The sequence below is a fragment of the Phyllostomus discolor genome, chromosome 10, assembly GCF_004126475.2.
Source record: "Phyllostomus discolor isolate MPI-MPIP mPhyDis1 chromosome 10, mPhyDis1.pri.v3, whole genome shotgun sequence".
Taxonomy (NCBI): Eukaryota; Metazoa; Chordata; class Mammalia; order Chiroptera; family Phyllostomidae; genus Phyllostomus; species Phyllostomus discolor.
In genome coordinates, this window is record NC_040912.2 from 24,439,624 (window position 1) to 24,454,411 (window position 14,788).

A 14,788-nucleotide genomic window follows, 5' to 3' on the forward strand; every position below is an offset into this window, starting at 1 on the left:
CTGGGAATTGAACTTTACAAACACAAAAGCCAACTTGTAAATTTCCCCTGACAGAGAATAATGCAGAGCCTCAGAAAGCAGAAAGTGGTGCACATTCTCTCTGGGATCTGTCGCTGCTCATGATCATTAAAGAAGGCAGATGAGATAAACAAATTTCTGTTATTTGAACATTACAGGAAGGTTGAGGTGGAAAACAAAATAGCCTCTCTTTTTTGGTCTTAAAATTGCTAACTGGGCTGCCTGCCTTCACTCCAGGAAAATGCCATGAACTGGGGGCAAGAGTTGTAGTTCAGTCTATTTTAGATGCCAAAGAAGCAAAGCCTTCACTGAAAATTACAGGGGATGTAAATATTAAGAATTATAGACTAATGGTTCCCTTCCTTCTCTCCATTGTCTAACAGCCATGAGTGTGAATGACAGCTATGAATTAACAGCAAGCCACCCTCTTTCTCAGGATGAAGTGGCTGATGGCATGTTTCAGATGTTAAATGACTTTGGGTTTAATGCTGGGCTGTAGTGGATTGGTGATTTTTTTCTTTCTTTCTTTTTTTTTTAAATAAATTGGCATTTTTTAAAGTGAAAGGAAACTCTAGGATTCCAAATTACGGTTATTGATGAAAAAGGTTTAAATACCTTTCTAAGAAGGGTTTTGAATTATAATATCTTTGGAAAAAATTCTCAATTCTCTTAAAAATATTTTTTGAGGAGAAATAATTGATGTTTTACAATCTACAAATATGAAACAACATGCAGAAGCCCTTTATTCTTCATTTACCAATCCTCTGCAGTGATAGAGAGAGAGACAGAGAGATATTGGTCTAGTGGGTCATATTGATCAATTTAATGATCTCTGATTTACAATCAAACTTCTGATCGACCCAGGTTGCAACTTGTAACATCTTTGTCAAGAGTTTATCTCAAAAGCAGATGGAAGAAGTTGGTTTCAGGAACTCTTAGTATTTGTTTCCTGTTGGATGAACTAATGACAAAATATTTGAAATAAATGAATCATCAGAACAACAATGCTTTTTAAAGCTTGACTTCAAATATCTTTAGTTCTGAAAAATTGAGATTGACTCCAGCTATAACACCTGGAGGATTAACATGGATGTACTTCATCCCACAGTGCACAGTTTTGCAGAGGAGATTAGCACCAGGGAGAGAAGGCCAGAGAATCATTCAACTGTTCTGGGTCTCTGGACCAAAAGCTTTGGTTTTACTGCCAAAGAAGCCAGAGAAAAATTTTCATTTTCTTTCCAAGTTTGTAGTACCTCTCCCTAGTTCATGAATTTCAGAAATAGAAAAAATTATACACATTTTTAATTGATTAAATGTACAGATAGAACACAAATCATCTTTGACAAGTGACAGAGAGCAAGAATGAGGACATATAACATTTAAATTTTAAATCAGGACTGACAGAAAGGAATACTGAAAGCTAATTCTCTTTAAGAATAACTTGTGACCACTGACTTAGGGGTGGATGAAAATTGGAATAAGATATATATTCTGTTGGCGATTTCTGTATAAAATTGCTCTAGAAATAAAAAATTAAAATAAAATTACACTAATTTTCAGGAGAAAATTATACATAGAGTAGACAAAAATTAAGAAGCAAATTTGTTTTCCACAAACGTATGTGTGTGTATCAGGAGAAATAGATGGGAACAACATAAACAGGAAGATATCTAAGGAACAACTTTTCAAAAGATACTCAGAACGAGCCTTTCATTTCTCCCGCTCTTCCCCTCCCCCCTCTCCCACCCTTTTCTGGACTAAACAAGGAGTAGAGGAATAGCAAGGGAGACTTTTGTGAAAAACATATCAGGTAGGAAGAAGAAGGATGGGAACTCACACAAGAACATCTGTTCTGCAAAGTCACTTCAAAAAAAATGAGTGTTAACGTGAAAGAAAATGTGCTCAGCAGGAAACTAACCACAAGTAATGCGGTGGCAGGGAGGCGGTGGGGAAGAGTGACATAAGGAACTTTTGCCCTGCTGTGAGATAACTTCTGAGTGTCCGAATCCAAGTCACCCTCTCGGCTAATGCGAGGGGAAGTGGCGTCATGCAGGCAGGCATTATCCAGGCAAATTGCCCGTGAAGTGGCACAAGTTACAACTGAATCAAGATCTAGAGATGCAAAAGCTATATTAAAACAAATGAGGTTGCAGATAAAATTTCAGGTTGCTTCTTTTTTTCTTTCCAGCTATATTTAGAACATTGAATAGGATTTTTAAAAATGGTTCACCTTTTTAAAATAGATTTGCTGAACTATGACTATGCAATTATGAACATGCAATTTTATTTATTTTCAAAATTTTTCAGTTGCAGTTGACATTCAAAATGATATTATTTTCAGGTGTTCCACATAGTGGTTAGACATTTATAAAACCTACAAAGTGGTCCCCCTGATAAATCTAGTACCCTCTGATACCACGCAATTTTAAATGGTGTATTTTTATTAGATCTCCCCTTTTATTTCACTTTCAGAGATAATTTTGAATAATTGGAGAGCATAATTAAATGCTTTAAATTTCCTAAGATTCTGGAAATGCTTGATTTTTTTATCTGGGATAATACTACCAAATTTGCTACTATATCTAAAAGAGATACAGTCATGTAACCAGAAAAGACACTGGTGTTTGGGCTGCCTGTCACTACCAAACCCAATAAACAATGACAGCGATTGAATCTTTATGGGCCCTTTATTCAGATGTCTGGGGATCTGAGAAGATGGTGGGTTCATACCCGAACAGGCCATCTTGCCTTCTCTTTTCAGGCCAGACTTTTTATACCAGGGAATAAACAAGGTGCAGTGAGGGCTTTGAGATTAAGGGAGGATTAGGTGACAGAAGCTGCAACATTCCTGTCCTGGGCAGTTAGCTGTTCCTAAGGGATGGTGGTCATCTGTCTCTCTCTGGAACACAAAGGTCAGGATACTTCCAGTCATCCCAGGCAGTAGTCTTTAGCAGTGCCCCAGGAGATTGGCTGTTTTCCCAGGAACCAGAACCTTATCTGCAGTTTCTGAAACAAAAGCTTTAACATACATATTACTTGCTAGACTTATAACTTTTTACTTTAAGCTAAAATTTTCCAAGTCTTGAGTCCTATCAGTCAGAAAACACATTTCACAATCTCTTTTGAGATAGTTTTAGCATGTCTTTTGCATGTTTGTTTGAGCTTCTTTCCAGGAAATAGTGAAAGGAGAGAAATGTTAACTTAGTTGCTGTCACAAATATAATCTATTTTAAGACTAAACAAACAAACAAAACCTGTGGAAAGTTGACGCATTTCCAACTGGTATTGGTGCCACTTCTTACCCCCTGGAAGGAAGGGGGAATCTTCCTAAAGTCACATATTTAGTGCAGGGGTCCCCAGGAGATTCCATGCTAACTTATGTTCAGACTAATCTTTTCTTAATGCACTTTTATTGATTGCATATAAAAACAACAAAAGTTAAAATTTGTGTTATAGTTTTATTTCATAAGCAAACTGACAAAAAAACAATGTACCTGGTTTTGAGAAAACAGACAAATCTTATATGCAACAAAAATAAGATTATGGATTCATTGCAATGAAAATTTAAACTGCAAAGCTTTGTTAATGGAACTTATTAAAATAAGAACTGTTATTGTCCTGGCTGGCGTAGCTCAGTGGATTGAACGTGGGCTGTGAACCAAAGTGTCACAGGTTCGATTCCCAGTCAGGGTACATGCCTGGGTTGCAGGCCATGACCCCCAGCAACTGCACATTGATGTTTCTCTCTCTCTCTCTATCTCCCTCCCTTCCTTCTCTAAAAATAAATAAATAAAATCTTTAAAAAAATAAAATAACTGTTATTGTTATGGAACTTTTCCTGGTTATCTTCACTGTGCCATTTTAGCAGATTGTCCTTCTAAAGCCACCACTGTCAGCTGGCATCCCTAAAAAGAACTTGAATTGAAGCAAAGGTATATTTGTGACCCAGTACTGGGGAGGGAGGTGGGGAAAAGCAAAGCAGGGAAGGACAGGGGCCAGGTCAATGATGAAGCAGAGATCTGGCCATCACTATGGGGAACAGGCTCCTCCACAGTATGGAGCCTTCTGAGAAGCCTTCTGAAAGATGTTTCCAGACCATCACCCTGGGAGAGAAAAGGAGGCTTATTTACCCTACAGCTCCCATTGACCATGAGGCATTTCATCAGTTGGTTCCCTTAGAGTTTTAGTCTGCTTCTCATCAGGAGGCTAAAATTGTGAAGTTCATGCTGCAACCTAGATGCCGTCATGTTGCCCCACATGAGGCTGGCCCAGACCCTCACAGAAACAATCACTTCAGTGGTGTCATCCACACAAAAGACTCAGGGACTGAAGTGGTTCAACAGGTGTTTAAAACACCCAGTTTTGATGTAGGCTTGGTAACAATATACACACTGTCTCAAGAAGAAGAAGAAGGAGGAGGAGAAGAAGGAGGAGGAGGGGGAGGGTGGAAGGAGGAAGGAAGGGAGTAAGGAAATAAAGAGAAAGAGGCAGACAACAAAAAAAGCAATAAAAGAATGTTGAGAAGAAGCAGCAAACACAAACTCAAAGGAGAATACTCTTTCTTTTTTTTAAACATAGATTGGGAATACTTTTTAATTACTGCAGAAAACCAAAAGTTAAAAGTTATTAAATCAATTTAAAAGCAAGGGAAATATTGATATTCCAAGGGTCAATTGTTATCCAACCAACTTTTATTTAATGCCTAGTATGGCCAGGTTTTGTGCCAGGTATTGGGATGTGGTGGTCCACAAGGCAGGATTTATCTGCCCCCTTCATAAATCTTGAATCTACTGGAAAGAAATACATTAAACAGTGTACTTACAATTATTTATTAAAAAGTGTGGAAAATACTACACATGAGAATTGTAGGCACAATGGGAGTATTCTAAGGGAACCCTTGACCAGTCCAGTCCTACAGCCCAGAAAAAACTCCCTAAAAGTTATGTTTATGCAGAGACATGAAGGAGGCAAAGGAAAGGTTCCTCACAGATAGATAGGCTACATCATTCATGGAGGACCATCTATTTTACCTCCCCAAATTCTTCTTAAACACAGACAACTTTTTCCTCCCCACTGCCATTACCACACTAGCACTTGCATATTGGAGGTAAATTGGGTGTAATGAGATGAGGCTGAGGACATTTCAGGAGAAAGTCCTTAAAGGGGTGACTCAATGGAGAAAGCAGATCATGTTAATCACACCTGCAAATGGACTCCACTGGAGACATCTTTTAGAAACCCCTTGGGGTATCTTTCAAGACCAAAATTTTAAAATTGAGTTCTAATGACATCCAGGGAAGAGAGTAAGTCTAAGGACATATAAATACCTCTCAGTCAATCATGAGGCCCAGAGGAAGCCACACCGGTGTATCTTTCCAAGAGGCAGACCTGGTCCTGAATGTATACTCAGGTCACATGTGTTTAACATTTAACACAAAAGTCGGTAACAATAATTAACCTGTATGGAGGGTTCATCATTGATGTTAATTTCAAATACCCATTTGTTCTTCACAGAAACCCATTTATTCCTCACAACAATGTAAAAACTGCATGATTATATTTCCTCCATGGTACTGATGAGGATACTAAGGAACAGAAAAGATTAAGAATTTTCTCGTGGTCACCTGCCTAGTCAGTAGCACAGTGAAAAGTAGATGCAGACAATCAGGCCCCAGGGCCCACAGACCAGTAAGAGTTTAACAAATACTAGCTGTTATCATCTTCCTCCTCTTCTTCATCATCATTTCATTTAAAATTGGAAAATGTAATGTGCCACAAAATTGCACACCATGTTAACAAATGCAACTCTTCTAGATTAGAAAATATGTTAGATATAGTACATTTAAAAGAGCATGGGAACATGAGTTTTAAAGTCAAATTCTCAAGTTACATAACTTTCTAACTACCCAAACTTCAAATCTAACCATAACCCAGTAATTACAGCTCTCTGAGCTGCTGTTTCCGTCCCTATAAAATAAGGATAGTAAAGTTTATGTTTTAGGTCAAATGTGTGGATTTATGTCTACCAGAAATCTTAAACTGAGTAAATGTTAATTTTCTTCTTCTTCCCCTTCAAAGCTGTTGAGAAGTAAACAAGAAGAAATAGGAAGAGAGAATTTGATTAGGGTGATTAAATATACTAAGTCCTTCCATGGGTGGGATTTGTCCAGTGTCCTGACAAAATAGATGATTAATTAAAATTATTACCACCAGAGACTTCAGTCCAAGATGGAAGAGTAGGTACACTTTGCCTACATGCACAAAAGAAGGACAACAACAAATTTAAAAACAAACAAAAAAAACAACCAGAACTGCCAGAAAATTGAACTGTATGGAAGTCCAACAACCAAGGAGTTAAAGAAGAAGTATTATTTAGATGGGAAGGAGGGGCAGACATGGGCACAGCTGGGGTGGAGAAGACTCAAGGCAAGGTGGCAGCTCATGGACTGGGTGAGGTGGTGGCTAGCAGAGTGGGTGGTCCCACATTTGTGTGCAGATAAACCGGGAGCAACAACTGGGGAGTGAGACAGAATGCGCAACTAAGGGTTCCAGCATGGGGAAATAAAGCCTCAAAACCTCTAACTGAAAACATCTGTGTGGTTGCAGTGGTGGGAGAAACTCCCAGCCCCATAGAACAGACCCACATCCTCCTAGAACATACACAAAACCACTCACCTGGGAATCAGCATCAGAAGGGCCCAATTTGCTTGTGGGGAGCAGAGGTAGTGACTGAAAGTCTGCAGAGAGCTGGGCAAGCAGCATTGTTCCCCCTTGGACCCCTCCCCCAAATACAGTGCCACAATTCAGCAACCTGCTCAGCATTCAGTCACAGATGACTCACCAATTCCCCTCCTCCCATTTGAGTCCCTAGTCAGTTGCCATATTCACCCTTCTGCCCGAATGGATGGGAGTCCAGCTTTTAACTGGAATTAAAGATGCAATGCCTGCGCCATAAGGCTTATTATCTGAGTCTGAAACAACTGCTGCAAGAGAATAAAAGGCAATCTTATAACGGATCATTTAATAAATGAGTTAGACAGGAAAAAGCAAATGGCCTTTGTTGGTGCTTGATGTCATCTCTCATCTTCTCAAAGTGACAGTGGACAACTTAGGAAGGCAATTTCTTGTGAAGGGAGAGGCATCAAATTTAGTCTGGCATAGTATTTTAGTTGTTTTGTACTTGATCCCAAGGACTTATGACCAGGTCTCTCTGGTTGCATTCAAACAAGGGTTAGATGAGGTATTTTTTAGTGCTGCCGCAGGGCTGACTTATCAATGTAATGCAATGCCAGACCGAAGTGAAAGGGACGAGGTAAGTCCGGATGCTTACCTGCCAACAGCATTCAAAGGCACACAGTCCAAGTTCATATCTTCCTGGGGAACTCTGAGGCTTCGTTAACCATGGTTCGTAGGTTACTTGGAAATTCTCAGATGAAAGGGTAATTAGATTTCTCTGTGGTTCAATTGTAATATAATTGTTATACAACTGTCCCTTCATCTGAACTGTAAACCCTGTCTAAAATACTAGGCTGACAACAGGCTCTGGCAGGAAGCAGAGGGGCACCACTGGTATACCAGCACTGAGAATCAGGCTTCAGGATGAATGGGGCTCAAATGGCTTCCCTGTTATGTCGTTTTAAACATAGTGCAATTACATCAGAGCCTAATTGTGGTTCAGTCCTCAGCTAAAAACCCTATTGTGTTGACACAGAATTCAGGTCTAAAAGGAAAACTAGAAACAATGAACAGATTTGAGTGATACAGTAGATTAATCTGAAATAATTAAGAGACCTGTAAAGACTGAAAGAAAATGATCTTACTAGTGACAATGAGTGAAACAGCCAGGCATACAAAAATGACTTAACATTTGGGTTGTATGAAGGGGAGCATAACCTTCACAGCAACGGAGAGATAACCTTGAATGTATTGAATTGGGAAAAACTTATATGAAGTAGATTATTCAACTTTAGAAACTATGTTATTGTTGTAAAAGTTTTTAAAGATTTTTATTTATTTACTTTTAGAGAGAGGAGAAGAGGAGGAGAGAGAGAAGGAGGGCAATATCAATGTGTGAGAACAACATCCGTCAGGTGCTTCTCGTAGGCTCCCCGACCTGGGACTGAACCTGTAGCCCAGGCATGCGCCCTGACCCTGAATGGAACCCAGTCCATGCCCAACCAACTGAGCCACACCTGTCAGGGTTATTGTTGTAAATTTTTAATTAGGTCAGATGATCTTTGCAAATAGTTTCTTTCTAAAATACACATTTTTTCTTATTAAAAATGTACTGCATTCTTCCTGATAAAAATTCCCAAAATACAGAATACTAATGTATCACATGGACAGACCAAGAACTTGTCTTCTGAGAATTGAGTTAAAAAAAAACCAAAACTTAATGGTTCTAAGCAGAAATATATTGAGTAGACTGATGATATTAACGCACCTAATGAGAGTGTTCCAAAATAATGTGTATGTGAGTGTTTATTGGAAGAAGGCTTATTAATAAGGAAAAATAAGCATTTTAGGTTATGCCCATTCTTCTAAGTACTAGCATTGGAAAAAAAATATTCAGTCAAAGCTTTGAACTTGGAGTCTTCCTCTCAGCTGTGCCCTTTTAGCGAATGGGAGGCAGCAGGCTCTCTGCAATAGCTAAATGAGGTTCATTATACATCCAAATCAGAGAACTGCTCTCTTTGTTCTGATAGTTGTTTCAAGCTCACCAAGCTACCTCCTAATCAATAGGATTCCTACTTAATTTGTCTTTAGAGAGAACCACTAATCGGACTAACCACAATGTTCAGTCCCTCTGGCACCTTTATTTCTCTTGCAACAAATTTATTGACACTCCTTTTAAACACTGGTCTCTTAGGAACTTTATGAACATGAGTCAGCATCTACTCTGAAAAACACTTGCAAAGTCAACTGTCAGGCTTGCTAAACTGAGAGAAAGACTTGCTAATGGTAAATTTATGATGTTATTTGTCTTCTTCCAGTATGGTATAGGTGTATATTAGTACACATATTTTTCCATCAGAAATTGTGCAGAGAGAAAAAAAAAAGATTATAGGAAAAGAAATTTCCTCTAGAACTTGAGGAGGTTTTTGTTGGGAACCGTCCTGCCTGGTATCAGAAGCTGAAACCCCCGCCTAGGCTAAGGCTAAAGGAACGCCCTTGGAACCGGTAAGCCAGCAAGGAGACAAAAGCTTATCTCCCTGGCAGGAGCACTGCTTCTGCTGCTACATTCATAACTGAACCCCAAAGCTTGGTCGGTTAGCCAAAGATGGGTAAGATTCCCCAAGGGGGGAATGACCTAAGACAGGCACGATCACTTGGGAAGGACTTTGAGGGTTACAGCAAAAGGGGGTCCCAAAAGAAGGACTTTGAGGGCTGCAGCAAAAGGGGGTGATGGACCTTCGTTCCTCAGCTTTGACATAGCCTGAGTCCTCATCAACTGGGAGAAAATCTCCTTATCTCTTGGTTGCCTTAGTTCCCTTGCTCCACCTAAGCCTAAAACAATGACAGGGTGGTGCAGCTCTGTGCTGAAAAGGGCGGGTTTCCCAGGTAATCAGGTCTAAGAAAGAATATGTTAAAATCCTGTGAAACCTTCTCTATTTAGAATTCTCTCAGTTGAATAAGAAGGGTCCAAGGAGAAAGTTAGTTTGTTCCTTAAAAGTCTTACAGCTCTTTGACCCTGACTCAAAATAGGCCCTCAGACTTCCTTGTTATTTATCGTTTGACCCTTACTTCCTAGCAATGAGTAATGAGCTTTTACCCGAATTCTTATGCAAATGAAACCAATAAAAAGCCTCTCAGGAGGGGGAGTGGGGCACTCTCCCCACCAGGGAGGGTGGCCAAGTGGCATGCTCCCCACGTGAGGAGTGGCCATGGCACCCTCCAGGAGAGAGGGTAGCCAAGGTGCTCCCCACGTGAGGAGTGGCCCTGATGTTCCTACTCCCCCACAGGACCTGGTTGTCTCTGTGTATGTTTTTTCTCATTTTGATGAGCCATCCACAGCGTTCTGTGATCATTACTAGCCGGTGACCCATGCATCAGGTTTTGAGAGATATGTTTATGCATTTATAAATATAAATATATAAAACATTCCTAAATATAACTTTTTATATTTGTGCATTTATTAGCACAATTAAAAGTCCGTGAGTGGTGAGAATTTGTAATTTAGCTGAGCCCTGCATTTAAACAGCACTGCTGGAAGGCAGGTGTGCAAGATTTAGGAATTTTTTAAATTTACTAAACATCTAAAATTCACATCTCAGTCCCTCTTTGTATCCTTTATGGTGACATAATTAATCTTCCAAGACACTTTTACATTGTTTAGAGATAACTGGAATAAAGATAACTGGGTACCACAGTGGCAAAGCTAACTGCTAGTTCTGGTGATGAAATTGGAAACATCTAAGAAATTACATATTTCATCTGGAATTTGTTTTATAAGACTTTGCCATGCCATTAAAATGGTTTTAGACAGATTTTTATAGGCAGCATAATTTTTCAGTATATAGGTATAGCATATTTAATTCAACAACTCCTCTGTGTTAAGGATCTTAAGCTCATTGCTCATTCTTACTATTTTAATAAGGCCCTAGTGAATGAATTTACATGTGAAGATGCTTAGAGAGCAAACCACAGTTTTCTTAAAATATCTGAAATCTAGCCCTGGCTGGCATAGCTCAGTGGATTGAGCACGGGCTGGGAACCAAAGTGTCCCAGGTTCGATTCCCAGCCAGGGTAAATGCCTGGGTTGCAGGCCATAACCCCAGCAACCGCACATTGATGTCTCTCTCTCTCTCTCTCTCCCCCCCTTCACTCTCTAAAAATAAATAAATAAAATCTTAAAAAAAAAAAAAAAGAAGGCAAGGGTGTCTATTTAAAAAAAAAATCTGCAATCTTTTTATTTGTGAAAATGTACTGCTTTTAGGTTTCTAGAAATATTCACCAGGTTATAGGTGCTGCTGTATATTGCAGCAGGTGAAACCAAATTTAACTTGGCTCATAGCCCTTCCAGAAGGAAACTCTGAACAGACTCCACTGCCTGCCATAATCCCATTTGCCGTCTGGTGTGGGCACTTGCACTCATGCAGTCAGGATAATTACCAGCTCTTTGAGGTTCACCTAAGGACCCGTGATATCTAGGGCTATTTAAAAGTATTACTAGCAAATATATGGCTTCCTTTTCAAGACTTGAGACAAGAACAATGTTATATACCTCACAAACTAATGGAGAAAGGAGCTGGAATTTTCTTTTAAGTTTATTATTTGATGCTGAGTATAAACAATATTAAAGTTTTATCATTGGAGGCTATGAATACAGTTCCATTTCTAGTTTCTATGATTTTTTTCCATCTTTCTTTTAAGATGTGAAAATTCTTTGGTGGCAGATTGTTGGGGTTTTTTTTTTTGAGTAAAGTAATAATAATAGTGTCTTTGATCTTGGTTTTGTATCTTAGACACCTTTCCCAAGGTGCAGTCTATGTCATTTTACAAACATCTGGTGATAATTATTGTCTTTCTTTTCCAGAGGCTATTTATGGTGGGCCAGAATTCTTTGAGTATAATATTATGGAGATTTAAAAAAATTCTGAAATACACACACACACACACACACACACACATATTTAATTTTACTTAGGATATGCATTATCTCTGATATCCAGAAAAAATGTGCTTCAATATTTACCTGTAGTTCTAGTATACTCATAGAAATATTAATTTTAATATAATACCTTTCACATTTTATGTCTTGCTTTTTTACAAGAAATAAGAAGCACCTTTCAGACATTTAATTGATGTTATGATTACCTTCTAGATGTCTAGAGGTTTAGAAGTCATTTCAACACATAAGTAATTTTTAAAATGTACAAAGTTAATTCTAAGTATGTAAAAATGCTAGTTAATATGTAACACACAAGATTGATTATTTTCCCACAAGTTGGAATTTTTTCCTTTAGTTTATGATAATTTTTCTCAATTTGACATTGCATTTAAAAACACAGATTCTGGTGTCAAAAAGCCTTGGTTTCATAAAATATCACTTGTTATGACCCTGGAGGTATTATACTTCTTATATCACAGTTTCTTCATCTGTAAAATATTTGAAATTATAATTACCCATATCATTATTAAAATGATCACAATGATACATAAATTAGTTAACAATAGTCCTGGTCAAGCCAACTGATAACGGGAGAAAATATTTGCTATAATCATTATTATATTTGACAGCATTAGTCATTATAAATAATGGAAGACATTTTATTCTATTTTCAATATGTATAAATAACTAATTAAGATATCTAATGTAGCATATATTATTATCATCATTATTATTTTAAGCAGGGACAAATGTTCTGCGGTTTGTGTTATCGTGGTAGAATAAAATGCAAATATATTTTAAATGATAATATGTAGTAGATTTTCTTAATTTAGATTGGTAAGTAAAAATTAAATAAGTTCAAAGCTGAGTCCAAATTCTTCTCTCTGAATAGAATTGCCACCTAAGAGATTCACTTAAAGCTTTAGTTATCATTTAGAAACATGGTTTGAATTAAGAGTCTCTATGTCATTTACTGGCCTAACTCATGCCTTTCATAGAATTATCTCAATCAGTACTGAGGGCTCACTGTGTATGTGGTTCTGAATGAGCTATTTTAATTTAAAAGACAGAAATGCTTTAAATATCTTTATCATTTAGCTTTACTTAATGTAGATTTTGATAATCAGGCATAATTAGATCAATTTTAGTAATCTTTTTTGCAGTTGGTCAAACTTTGATTGATGATTTATTCATTCATTCATTCCAAAAATCACGAGCAGTGCCATATTGAGTCAAGCACTGTGCAAATACCAGAGCACACTGAGACAATTTTATCACAACCTTTACTTTTAAGAGGCTCAGTTCTGGTGGAATCAGTCTAGGAATTGTACATTCACACTGACACGATGAGCAAAGCGCCTTTGGTGGATGAAAGAAAGAGCATTTAACTACAAAAGTACCAGTAAGAAAAATTAAATGATATCGCCCTGGCTGGCATGGCTCAGTGGATTGAGCGTGGGCTGCGGACCAGGCGTCGCGGGTTTGGTTCCCAGTCAGGGCGCAGGCCTGGGTTGCAGGCCTTGGCTCCCAGCGGTCATGCATTGATGTTTCTCTCTTTCTCTCTCTCTCTTTCTCTCTCCCTTCCCTCTCTAAAAATAAATTAATAAAATATTTTTAAAAATTAAATGATATCAAAATTTAACTCCACTAGAGAAAATTTTGTAAACTGCAAGTTTGAATTAAACATCAATGATTTCACCACTCAAGGATAGCTATTGCCAATGTGGTAAGTACCTTTCTTTTTTGGTGGAAAAAAGTATATATACGTGTATACATACACACATATATATGCATAAAAACATACAGACTTATATAACACATATGTGTACATACATATTTGCATTATACAATGCAGTCATGAGAATGTTACAGGGTGCAGCCAAGAGGGGGGTCCCCAAATGGGCATTTGAAATGGGGTCCAGAACTTAAGGTGTCCAGGAGATTTGGGGATGTCTCCATTCCCCCCACCCAGGGTGTGGGTTGGGGGAAGGGACAAATGGAGCAGGGCCATTGAGAGCTGTTTAGCATAGCAACAGCCTTGCAACTAAGCTCTGGCGTTGTCATTGGCATATCTATAACCTTTGGTTGCATAGATATGTTAAGTAGCCGTGATCAGCTCTAAGCCAGGGGAATGGAAGTAACTTCCCCACCTAGATGTAACTGGGGCGGGGCGGGTCCCCTGAGTTACAGCGCCTGCATGGGAGCTCAGAGAGGATTGACTCCAGGACATGGGGCCACGCCTGCCCAGACTCATGATGGCAGCCCAGTAAAGCTAGAAGGATACGAGTTTTGGGATGTGAAGCTGAGTATGGGAGGAGTCAGAAATGAGGCTGCAGAGGAAGATTGGCCTCGGGGATTTAAAACCCAGATTTGGCACCCACTGGGAGGAGAACCATGCGCAACCCTGAGGGGAGAACCATGCACAGCCCTGAGAGGAGAGAACCATGTGGCTGTGGAGGTGCAGAGAAGATCACGGCCATTGGAGAGAGAGCCACACAGCTTTAGCAGAGTGAAGACTCCCGCATCCCAGAGAGAGGGAACCACGTGGCAGCCCTGGAGGAGAGAGAACCACGCGGCCTGGCAGAGTGGGGACCCCCACAGCTTTAGAAGGGGGAACCACCACCTGCTTTTAGCAGAGATCCCGGCGACTCAGCTGAGGGTGCCGGGAATCCAGGGAGGTCTCCCAGTCGAGAGGGATTACTAACTGAGAAGAACCAGAGGACTGCCTGAGCCATGGACTTCTGTTTCCTTTCCTGAGATATGGTACTCTGGACTGGGCAAAGGGGGAAGGAAAGAAGGACTGTGTGTTTGTGGGTGTTTTTAGGGACTTTAGGATTTTTTTGATAAAGACATTAGGTCACTACTTTAAGTTAGTATAGCATTAAATAAACATTTCCTTTCCTTTTCATGAATCTCTGGCATTGAGAGACGTCTTTCCTAGGGCAGTGGACATAACAGACCTAGGGCCTTCTTTCAATAATAGTATATCATCCCAGGCCCCTCTTGTTGTGTTCTGTAACAAGAACACATAATTATGCTGTGTTCAGTGTTTAATACTTTACATTCTTGCTTAGAATTTTTCTTGATCATATTTCCATATAAACAAATATTCACTTGGAGTGATTTTCTAATGACTGTCTATAATTCTCCACAATACAA